Source organism: Taeniopygia guttata, chromosome 30 (assembly GCF_048771995.1).
Source record: "Taeniopygia guttata chromosome 30, bTaeGut7.mat, whole genome shotgun sequence".
Classification (NCBI taxonomy): domain Eukaryota; kingdom Metazoa; phylum Chordata; class Aves; order Passeriformes; family Estrildidae; genus Taeniopygia; species Taeniopygia guttata.
This window is the reverse complement of record NC_133055.1, coordinates 1,905,791-1,918,324: the sequence shown is the minus strand read 5'-3', so window position 1 is coordinate 1,918,324 and position 12,534 is coordinate 1,905,791. Positions and strand designations below refer to the sequence as shown.

The following is a 12,534-nucleotide window of genomic DNA, read 5'->3' as shown; positions in this document are numbered from 1 at the left end:
GGACCCCGCAGTGCCCCCACGTCCCACCCCATAGCGCCTGAGGGACCCCACAGCCCCCCAAGGCACCTTTGGGGGGTGGGGTGGGATTTGGGGGGTCTCAGGGAGGTGTGGGGGGAGGGGGGGTCGTGCCCCCCTGGGGTCCCCCCGTGTCGCGTTTGTCCCCCAGGCCGGGCTGTGCCCCCCGTGTCCGTCCCGGCGCCGTGACCCCCGACCCCCGGGCTGCCCCCGGGGGCTCTGTGTGACCCGGGGGTCCCGGGGGGGTTGGGGTGACCCCGTCTCTCCCCAGGCGCCGTCGCGGGACCCCCAAAACCCCCCGGCCCCTCCCCCAGCTTTGCTTTGCAGCCGCCGGCGGAGCCGCCCGAAGGAACGGCCGGACAGGGCCGGGCAGGGCCGGGCACGGCACCGGCACCGGGACACGCCACGGGCACGGGGACACGGCAGGGACACGGCAAAAGCACGGGCAAAAACAGGGCAGGAACATGGCAGGGACATGGCAGGAACACGGCAGGGACATGGCACAAACATGGCAGGGACATGGCAGGAACACGGCAGGGACATGGCACAAACATGGGCAAAACCAGGGCAGGAACATGGCAGGGACATGGCACAAACACGGCAGGGACATGGCAGGAACACGGCAGGGACACGGCACAAACATGGACAAAACCAGGGCAGGAACACGGCAAAAACATGGACAAAAATACGGCAAAACCACAGCAGGACCAGAGCAAAAACACACCAAAACTGCAGCAAAAATATGGATAAAAACATGCAAAAACCACGGCAGGAACACACCAAAAATACATGGCAAAAACAGGGCAGGAACACAGCAAAAACATGGACAAAACCAGGGCAGGAACATGGCAAAACCACAGCAAAAACATGGACAAAAACAGGGCAAAACAGGGAAAAAACACGGCAGGGACATGGCATAAACATAGACAAAAATACGGCAAAAACGCAGCAGGACCAGAGCAAAAACACACCAAAACCGCAGCAAAAACATGGCAGGAACATGGCAAAAACGGATAAAATGCAAAAACCACGGCAGGAACACACCAAAAAGACACAAAATACATGGCAAAAACAGGGCAGGAACACAGCAAAAACATGGACAAAAACAGGGAAAAACAAGGCAAAAACATGGCAGGAACAGGGCAGGAACATGCCAAAACCACACCAGAACCTCTCAAAAAACATGGCAGGAACATGGCAGGAACATGCCAAAAACATGCCAAAACCACACCAAAAACGTGGCAGGAGCAGGGCAGGAACACGGCAAAAACATGGACGAAAATACACAAAAACCCCAGCAAAAGCAGGGCAGAAACAGGGCAGGAATATGGCAAAAACGTGGACAAAAGTACACGAAAACCATGGCAAAAACATGGCAGGAACAGGGCAGGAACACATAAAAAACACACCAGAACCACACAAAAAACATGGCAGGAACACGGCAGGAACATGCAAAAAAATACACCAAAACCATGGCAAAAACAGGGCAGTAACGGGGCAGGAACACAGGAAAAATATGGACAAAAACCATGGCAAAAAGACACCAAAAATATGGCAGAAACACATTAAAAACCGTGGCAAAACCAGGGCAGGAACACGGCAGGGACACGGCAAAATCATGCAAAAAACATGGCAGAAACCTGCAAAAAGCACAGCAGGAATGCAGAAAAACACGGAAAACCACACCAAAACCATGCCCCAAAACACACTAAAACCACACCAAAACCATGCACCAAAACACATAAAAAACACGGCAAAACCACGGCCAAAAATACACCAAAACCGCACCAAAACCACCCAAAAACGGCAGAAGGAGCGCGGCACAACCACACCTGGTGCAGCCCTCACCTGGGCAGGGAAACACACCTGGGCAGGGAACACACCTGGGCACACCTGGGGCACACCTGGGCACACCTGGGCACACCTGGGGCACACCGATGCACACCTGTGCACACTCAGCTCACACTCAGGGCACACTCAGCTCACACTCAGCTCACACTCAGGGCACACTCAGCTCACACTCAGCTCACACTCAGGGCACACTCAGGGCACACTCAGCTCACACAGCGCACACTCAGGGCACACTCAGGGCACACTCAGCTCACACTCAGGGCACACTCAGCTCACACAGCGCACACTCAGGGCACACTCAGGGCACACTCAGCTCACACTCAGCTCACACTCAGGGCACACTCAGCTCACACAGCGCACACTCAGGGCACACTCAGGGCACACTCAGCTCACACAGCGCACACTCAGCTCACACTCAGGGCACACTCAGCTCACACAGCGCACACTCAGGGCACACTCAGGGCACACTCAGCTCACACTCAGGGCACACTCAGGGCACACTCAGCTCACACTCAGCTCACACAGCGCACACTCAGCTCACACTCAGGGCACACTCAGCTCACACTCAGGGCACACTCAGCGCACACTCAGAGGGCACACTCAGCTCACACTCAGGGCACACTCAGCTCACACTCAGGGCACACTCAGGGCACACTCAGTGCACACTCAGGGCACACTCAGCGCACACTCAGCTCACACTCAGCGCACACTCAGCTCACACTCAGAGCACACTCAGCGCACACTCAGCGCACACTCAGCACACACTCAGAGCACACTCAGGGCACACTCAGGGCACACTCAGCTCACACTCAGGGCACACTCAGCTCACACTCAGCGCACACTCAGCGCACACTCAGCTCACACTCAGCGCACACTCAGGGCACACTCAGGGCACACTCAGGGCACACTCAGCTCACACTCAGGGCACACTCAGGGCACACTCAGGGCACACTCAGCGCACACTCAGCTCACACTCAGATCACACTCAGGGCACACTCAGCTCATACTCAGGGCACACTCAGCTCACACTCAGCGCACACTCAGCGCACACTCAGCTCACACTCAGCGCACACTCAGCGCACACTCAGGGCACACTCAGGGCACACTCAGGGCACACTCAGCTCACACTCAGGGCACACTCAGCTCACACTCAGGGCACACTCAGCACACACTCAGTGCGCGCTCAGCGCACACTCAGCTCACACTCAGCTCACACTCACTGCGCGCTCAGCGCACACTCAGCTCACACTCAGCTCACACTCAGGGCACACTCAGCTCACACTCAGCTCACACTCAGATCACACAGCGCACACTCAGGGCACACTCAGGGCACACTCAGCTCACACTCAGCGCACACTCAGCTCACACTCAGGGCACACTCAGCTCACACTCAGCGCACACTCAGATCACACAGCGCACACTCAGGGCACACTCAGCGCACACTCAGCGCACACTCAGGGCACACTCAGGGCACACTCAGCGCACACTCAGCTCACACTCAGCTCACACTCAGGGCACACTCAGCTCACACTCAGGGCACACTCAGCGCACACTCAGCGCACACTCAGCTCATACTCAGGGCACACTCAGCGCACACTCAGCGCACACTCAGGGCACACTAAGGGCACACTCAGGGCACACTCAGCTCACACTCAGGGCACACTCAGGGCACACTCAGGGCACACTCAGCTCACACTCAGCTCACATTCAGCTCACACTCAGCGCACACTCAGTGCACACTCAGCTCATACTCAGGGCACACTAAGGGCACACTCAGCTCACACTCAGCTCACACTCAGCTCACACTCAGGGCACACTCAGCTCACACTCAGGGCACACTCAGCTCACACTCAGCGCACACTCAGGGCACACTCAGCGCACACTCAGCTCACACTCAGCTCACACAGCGCACACTCAGGGCACACTCAGGGCACACTCAGCTCACACTCAGGGCACACTCAGCTCACACTCAGCGCACACTCAGCGCACACTCAGCTCACACTCAGCTCACACAGCGCACACTCAGGGCACACTCAGGGCACACTCAGCTCACACTCAGCTCAGACTCAGCGCACACTCAGGGCACACTCAGCGCACACTCAGCACACACTCAGCTCATACTCAGGGCACACTCAGCGCACACTCAGCGCACACTCAGGGCACACTAAGGGCACACTCAGGGCACACTCAGCTCACACTCAGGGCACACTCAGCGCACACTCAGTGCACACTCAGCGCACACTCAGCGCACACTCAGGGCACACTAAGGGCACACTCAGGGCACACTCAGCGCACACTCAGCTCACACTCAGCTCACACTCAGAGCACACTCAGGGCACACTCAGCTCACACTCAGCTCACACTCAGGGCACACTCAGCGCACACTCAGCGCACACTCAGCTCACACTCAGGGCACACTCAGCGCAAACTCAGGGCACACTCAGCTCTCACTCAGCTCACACTCAGGGCACACTCAGCTCACACTCAGGGCACACTCAGTGCACACTCAGCTCACACTCAGGGCACACTCAGCTCACACTCAGGGCACACTCAGTGCACACTCAGCTCACACTCAGGGCACACTCAGCTCACACTCAGCTCACACTCAGGGCACACTCAGGGCACACTCAGCTCACACTCAGCTCACACTCAGCGAACACTCATGGCACACTCAGCTCACACTCAGTGCACACTCAGCGAACACTCATGGCACACTCAGCTCACACTCAGTGCACACTCAGGGCACACTCAGGGCACACTCAGGGCACACTCAGCGAACACTCATGGCACACTCAGCGAACACTCAGCGCACACTCAGCGCACACTCAGGGCACACTCAGGGCACACTCAGGGCACACTCAGCTCACACTCAGCCCGCGCTCCCGCCGGTGCCGGGGGAGGGGGGAGTGGGGTTGGGGTTGGGGGTGGGGGAGGGTCGCGCTCCGGGTGGGGGAGGGGCGGGGTCGCCTCTTTCTTTGCAGGTGCCGCCGGGGGCGGGGCCGGGGCCGCCCCTCCCCCCACCGCCCCTCCCCCATCGCCGCCCCTCCCCCATCGCCGCCCCTCCCCCTTCGCCGTCTCTCTCTCTCCCTCCAGGGCTGGGGGAGGGGGCGGGCTCAGGAGTGCGGGGGAGGGGAGCCCTGCGCCCCTGTCCGTCCGTCTGTCCCTGTGTCCGTGTGTCCATCTGTCCCTGTGTCCGTCTGTCCCTGTGTCCGTGTGTCCCTGTGTCCGTCTGTCCGTCTTTCCCTGTGTCCGTGTGTCCGTCTGTCCCCCTGTCCCTGTGTCCATGTGTCTGTCTGTCCCTGTGTCCGTGTGTCCATCTCTCCCTGTGTCCGTGTGTCTATTTGTCCATCTGTCCCTGTGTCCGTCTGTTCCTGTTTCCGTCTGTCCGTCTGTCCCTTTGTCTCTGTGTCCGTGTGTCCGTCTGTCCCTGTGTCTGTCTGTCCATCTCTCCCTGTGTCCCTGTGTCCGTGTGTCCATCTGTCCCTTTGTCCGTCTGTCCCTGTGTCCCTCTGTCCCTCTCTCCCTGTGTCCATCTGTCCCTCTGTCCATCTGTCCCTGTGTCTGTCTGTCCGTCCATCACCTCCATCCATCATCCCCATCCAGGCCGTTCCCACCCCCCCTTCCCGTGTCCGTCCGTCTGTCCCTCCACGGCTCCGTCTGTCCATCCGTCCCCCCCGTCCCGCTGTCCAGCTCTTTGCCATCCCTCTGTCCGTCCTCCTGCCCCTCCTGGTGTCCATCTGTCTGTCCCGTGTCCATCTGTCCGTCCTGTGTCCATCCCACATCTGTGTGTCCATCCCGCGTCTGTGTGTCCGTGTGTCCATCCCATGTCCTTGTGTCTGTGTGTCCATCCCTGTGTCCATCCCATGTCCATGTGTCCGTCCCTCTGTCCGTGTGTCCATCCTGTGTCCATGTGTCCGTGTGTCCCTGTGTCCCTCTGTCCGTGTGTCCCTGTGTCCCTCTGTCCGTGTGTCCGTGTGTCCCTCTGTCCATGTGTCCATTCTCTGCCCATGTGTCCCTCTGTCCATGTGTCCATCCTGTGTCCGTGTGTCCATCCTATGTCCGTGTGTCCCTGTGTCCGTGTGTCCCTCTGTCCCTCTGTCCGTGTGTCCCTCTGTCCGTGTGTCCATCCTCTGTCCGTGTGTCCCTCTGTCCATGTGTCCCTCTGTCCGTGTGTCCATCCCCTGTCCCTCTGTCCCTCTGTCCGTGTGTCCCCCTGTCCCTCTGTCCCCCTGTCCCTCTGTCCGTGTGTCCATCCTGTGTCCCCCTGTGCCTCTGTCCATGTGTCCCCCTGTCCGTGTGTCCGTCCCCTGTCTCCCTGTCCGTGTGTCCATCCTGTGTCCATGTGTCCATCCTGTGTCCGTGTGTCCCTCTGTCCCTCTGTCCGTGTGTCCCTCTGTCTGTGTGTCCATCCTGTGTCTGTGTGTCCCTCTGTCCCCCGTCCGTGTGTCCGTGTGTCCATCCCGTGTCCGTGTGTCCATCCCGTGTCCGTGTGTCCATCCCGTGTCCGTGTGTCCCTCTGTCCCCCTGTCCGTGTGTCCGTCCCGCCGCCCCCGCAGGGTCGGGGCTCCCGGGGGGTTTCGGGGTCCCCCCGGGCCGGGGGGGCCGGAGCCGTTTAATCTCTTTTCTCTTTGTCTCCTCTCTCGCCCCTCCCCCTCCCTCCCCTCCCCCCGCCCGTCTGACCCCTCCCCTCCCCCACCGCCCCTCCCTCCCCATCCCCCTCCCCCACCCCCCACCCCCCCGCCCCTCCCCCTCTCTCCCGCCTTTTCTTCCGGTGCTAAAAATAGAAGTGGAACAAAAAGGTAACACGGACCCCCCGCTCCGGCCCCCCCACCCCAAAACCCTCCCGACCCCTCCCCCACCCTCCACCGCCCCCCCTTCCTGCACCCCAAAATCCTCCTGAGTGACCCCAGACCCGGACCCCTCCCCCTCTGACCCCGCACCCCAAATCCTGCCCCTCCCCCCGCACCCCAAAATCCTCTCCCTCACCCCAACCCCCCTCCCGCCCCCCATTCCTCCTCCCCCCTTTCCCCTCCCCCCAGCCCCCCCTTGTTTCCCCTCCCCCCCCCAGGTTCCAAACACTGCAGGGGTGGGGCAGTGCCCCTCCCCCCTTAATTAGCTCTCATTAAATTTGGGGGACCCCCAGACCCCCCCGTGTCCCCTCGGGGGTCCCCAGGACCCCCCCACGGTGCCCTGAGCCCCCCCAGGACCCCCCAGACTCCTCCGGGGCTCCCCTTGGGGGAACCGGGGGACCCCCAAACCTTTGGGGACCCCCAAACCTTTGGAGACCCCCCCCGAGGTGTCCCCACCCCCCTCGGGGACCCCCAGAGTTTGGGGGGGCCCCTCCCCCTTCAGGTCACCCCCCCCAAATGGGGGGGGAGGGGCAGCCCTGGGACCTCCCCGGTCCCTCCGACCCCCCCAAATCAAGGAGCCGCCCAAAAAACAACCCCCCCAAAACAGCCCCCCAAAAACAGCCCCCCAAAACAACCCCCCAAAAACAGCCCCCCAAAACAACCCCAGGGGCAGCGTGGGGGGGCCGGGGCAGTGCTGGGGTCAGGAAAGGTCACGCAGGGTCTGTTTGGGGTCAGTCGGGGTCAGTTTGGGGTCACTCAGGGTCAGTTTGGGGTCAGTCAGGGTCAGTGGGGTCAGTTCAGGTCACTCAGGGGTCAGTTGGGGTCACTCAGGGTCAGTCAGGGTCAGTTTGGGGTCACTCAGGGTCACTCATGGTCAGTTGAGGGTCACTCGGGTCAGTTGAGGGTCACTCAGGGTCACTCAGGGTGATTCAATGTCACTCGGGGTCAGTTCAGGGGTCACTCAGGGGTCAGTTCAGGTCACTCAGGGGTCAGTTGGGGTCACTCAGGGTCAGTCAGGGTCAGTTTGGGGTCACTCAGAGTCACTCAGGGGTCAGTTCAGGGTCACTAAGGGGTCAGTTGGGGTCACTCAGGGTCAGTTTGGGTCAGTTTGGGGTCATTCAGGGTCACTCGAGGGTCACTCCGAGGTCAGTTCAGGGTCACTCAGGGTCACTCAGCGTGACTCGGGGTCACTCGTGGTCACTCAGAGGTCGGTTCAGGGTCACTCAGAGGTCAGTTCAGGGTGACTCGGGGTCACTCAGAGGTCAGTTCAGGGTCGCTCAGGGTCACTCAGGGGTCAGTTCAGGGGTCACTCAGGGGTCAATTCAGGGGTCACTCAGAGGTCAGTTCAGGGTCACTCAGGGGTCACTCAGGGTCAGTTCAGGGTCACTCATAGGTCAGTTCAGGGTCACTCAGGGTCACTCAGGGGTCAGTTCAGGGGTCACTCAGAGGTCAGTTCAGGGTGACTCGGGGTCACTCAGAGGTCAGTTCAGGGTCGCTCAGGGTCACTCAGGGGTCAGTTCAGGGGTCACTCAGGGGTCAATTCAGGGGTCACTCAGAGGTCAGTTCAGGGTCACTCAGGGGTCACTCAGAGGTCAGTTCAGGGTCACTCAGGGGTCAGTTCAGGGGTCACTCAGGGGTCACTCAGAGGTCAGTTCAGGGTCACTCAGGGGTCACTCAGAGGTCAGTTCAGGGTCACTCAGGGTCACTCAGGGGTCAGTTCAGGGTCACTCAGGGGTCACTCAGGGTCACTCAGGGGTCAGTTCAGGGTCACTCAGGGTCACTCAGGGGTCACTCAGAGGTCAGTTCAGGGGTCACTCAGGGTCACTCAGGGGTCACAGCCAGGACGTCGCCCCGTGTCTGTCTGTCCATCCATGGGGGGGGAGGGGAGGGTGGGCGGGGCGTTGCCGGGGTGGGCGTGGCCGGGGGGCGGGGCCTGCGCGCAGGTGTGGGCGGGGCCGGGCGGGGCCGCGGTTTCTTCCCACAGGTGCCGGAGCGGGGGCGGGGCCTAACGTGTCTCTCTCCTCCTCCTCCTCCCGCAGGGCCCGGCCCAGCCCCCCCGGACCGCGGGGCCCCCCCGAGCCTGTGAGTCTCCCCTCCCCCACCCTCCCGGGGACCCCCGACCCCCCACCCCCGGGGCAGCGCGGGGGCTGCGGCACGGCCGGGCCGGCACACCTGGACGGGCTCACCTGGACGGGCTCACCTGGACGGGCTCACCTGGACGGGCTCACCTGGGCCCACCTGGATCCTTGTGCACACCTGGATGGGCTCACCTGGATGAGCACACCTGGGTGGGCTCACCTGGACGGGCTCACCTGGGCCCACCTGTATCCTTGTGCACACCTGGGCTCACCTGGGTGGGCTCACCTGGGCTCACCTGGATGGGCTCACCTGGGCCCACCTGGATCCTTGTGCACACCTGGATGGGCTCACCTGGGCTCACCTGTGCTCACCTGGCTGTGCTCACCTGGGTGGGCTCACCTGGATGAGCACACCTGGGCACACCCGGATCCTTGTGCACACCTGGATGGGCTCACCTGGGTGGGCTCACCTGGATGGGCTCACCTTGGTGGGCTCACCTGGATGAGCACACCTGGGCACACCTGTATCCTTGTGCACACCTGGATGGGCTCACCTGGATGGGCACACCTGGGCACACCTGGATGGGCTCACCTGTATCCTTGTGCTCATCTTGGTGAGCTCACCTGGATGGGCACACCTGGATCCTTGTGCACACCTGGATGGGCACACCTGGATCCTTGTGCACACCTGGATGGGCTCACCTGGATGGGCTCACCTGTGCACACCTGTGCTTTGTGCACACCTGGATCCTTGGGCACACCTGAGCCGTGCACACCTGGGGCTGTGCGCTCACAGGTGCTCATGCACACCTGGATCCAGCTGCACGTCCAGGTGTGCCCCCTGCACACGCAGCCCCCGCGCCCCCTGCACACGCGTGTGCGATGGGGCACAGGTGGGGCAGTGCACACACCTGGCCAGGTGTGACAGAGACACACCTGCAGGAGCACAACCACTTGGGAAGGTGTGATAGAGACACACCTGGGCGGGTGTGACAGTGACACACCTGTGGGAGCACAAACACTCTGTGTGTGACAGTGACACACCTGGGCAGGTGTGACAGTGACACACCTGTGGGAGCACAAACACTGTGTGTGACAGTGACACACACCTGGGCAGGTGTGACAGTGACACACCTGTGGGAGCACAAACACTCTGTGTGTGACAGAGACACACCTATGGGAGCACAAACACTCTGTGTGTGACAGTGACACACACCTGGGCAGGTGTGACAGTGACACACACCTGTGAGCATGCACAGGTAACAGCCACAGGTGTCAGCACAGAGCGACACAGGTGTGGCAGCTCTTGTACACCTGTGCAGCCACACCTGAGCGTGCAAATGCACTGCTGCCAGAATGTACCTGTGCACACACCTGTGCACACACCTGTACACACACCTGTGCTCACACCTGTGCACACACTTGTGCACACACCTGCACTCACACCTGTACACACACCTGCGCTCACACCTGTGCACACACTTGTGCACACACCTGCACTCACACCTGTACACACACCTGCACTCACACCTGTGCACACACCTGCACTCACACCTGCACTCACACCTGTGCACACACCTGCACTCACACCTGCGCTCACACCTGTGCACACACCTGTCCTTACACCTGTCCTTACACCTGTGCACACCTGCGCTCACACCTGTACACACACCTGTGCACACACCTGTGCTCACACCTGCACTCACACCTGTCCTTACAACTGTCCTTACACCTGTGCACACACCTGCGCTCACACCTGTGCACACACCTGCACTCACACCTGTGCACACACCTGTGCAAACACCTGTCCTTACACCTGTGCACACACCTGTGCACACACATCCACAATTGCCTGTGCAAACACAGGGCCAGGTGAACACGTGCCCCTGTGCAGGTGTGCACAGGTGCGTGTGACTGCACAGGTGTGCACAGGTGCGTGTGACTGCACAGGTGGGCACAGGTGTGTGCACCTTCAGAACTGAAGGGGGGTGTGCTCACGTGTGCAGACAATAAGTTACCTGTGCACACCTGTGCACACCTGTGCTCACCTGTGCACACACCTGTGCTCACACCTGTGCTCACACCTGTGCACACCTGTGCTCACATGTGCTCACACCTGTGCTCGCCTGTGAACACCTGTGCACAACACCTGTGTACACCTGTGCGCACACCTGTGCTCACACCTGTGCTCGCATGTGAACACCTGTGCACAACACCTGTGTACACCTGTGCGCACACCTGTGGTCACCTGTGCACACCTGTGCTCACACCTGTGGTCACCTGTGCTCACACCTGTGCTCACACCTGTGCTCATCTTTGTTCACCTGTGCTCACCAGTGCACACCTGTGCACACACCTGTGCTCACTAGTGCTCACCTGTGCACACCTGTGCTCACACCTGTGCTCACACAAGTGCACACCTGTGCACACCTGTGCTCACACCTGTGCTCACCTGTGGCCCCGCGCACGCGCGTGTCTCGGCCCCTCCCCCTCGTGCTGCGCCCCGGGCGGGGGGCGGGGCCAGGCTGAGGGGGCGGGGCCAGCCCGAGGGGGCGGGGCCTGCCCGAGGGGCGTGGCCAGCCCGAGGGGGCGGGGCCCCTATTTTGGGGTGCCCCGGGGGGGGTGGGGGTCCCGCGGTGTCCCCGGGGGTCGCAGCCTGGCCCTGCCCCCATGGGGGCCCCCTCCCCCCCCCGCCGCAGAGACCCCCGGGGGGCGGGGCTTGGCTTTTGGGGGGTCTCTGCCCCGGGGGTCCCCCGTGTCCCCCGTGTCCCCCGTGTCCCCCGTGTCCCCCCTTCTCTCCCGCAGCTCTAACCCCCCGTTTCTCTCCCCCAGCCTCTCTGCAGCCGCCGCCGGACTCTGGGACCACGCGCGACCCCCCCAAACCCGCCCCCCGCACCCCAAAACCGGGGGGGTCCCCCCCAAACCCCCCCGCACCGGGGGGACCCCCCCGAGCCCCCTCCCCACCCCCCCCCCCCCGTGTCTCCGTCGCGCTCGATCGTCCCTGGCTGTGGGCCCGGGGGGGGGAGGGGAAGAGCCCCCCCATTTAGGGCCCCCCCGATTTGAGGCCCCCCCCCCCCATTTTAGGGTTCCCCCCAAGGAGAGCTGCCCCTCCCCCCTCACGGTGCTGCCCCCCCCCAAATAAAAAGGGGGTTCGCTGGGCGGGGGGCACGGCCCCCCCTTTTCACCACTGCCGGGGGACAGTGGGGGTGTCCCCTCCTAACCCCCCCTTTGTCCCCTCTCCTCTGTCCCCTCCCCGGTTAAGGGACCCCCCCCTTCCCCCCCCCCCCGTGTCCCACTCCCTCCCCCGGGTCCCCAAAATCCCCCTGGGGTTGGGGGGGTCCCCCCCAGCCCCCCGCGTGGGACCCCTCAGTGGCTGATGAAACGCTTCTCTTTTCTCTCCTCTTCTCGCTGCCCCCCCGTGTCCCCCCGTGTCCCTCCGTGTCCCCACGCCCCGTCTGTCCCGTCATTGCCACCCCCTCACTATCACCCCCCCCTCTGTCCCGCCGTGTCCCCCCCGTCTGTCCCCATGCCTCATCCATCCCTGTCCGTCTGTCTGTCCCCATCCCTGTCCTCCTGTCCCTTCCCTCTCCGTGTCTGTCCCCAAACCCGCTCCCCTGTCCTGCTCCCCCCCTGTGTCCGTCTGTCTGTCCCCAAACCCCTCCCCTGTCCCTGCTCCACCCCTGTGTCCGTCTGTCTGTCCCCAAACCCGCTCCCCTGTCCCTGCTCCACCCCTGTGTCCG

The 12,534-nt window shown here is 62.2% G+C and overlaps 1 protein-coding gene across 2 annotated transcripts in view; it reads left to right on the top strand.

Moving 5' to 3' along the window:
* Positions 1-12,534, top strand: part of ADGRL1 (adhesion G protein-coupled receptor L1) — a 54,961-nt gene that overhangs the window by 7,808 nt on the left and 34,619 nt on the right. The window lies entirely within an intron of this gene.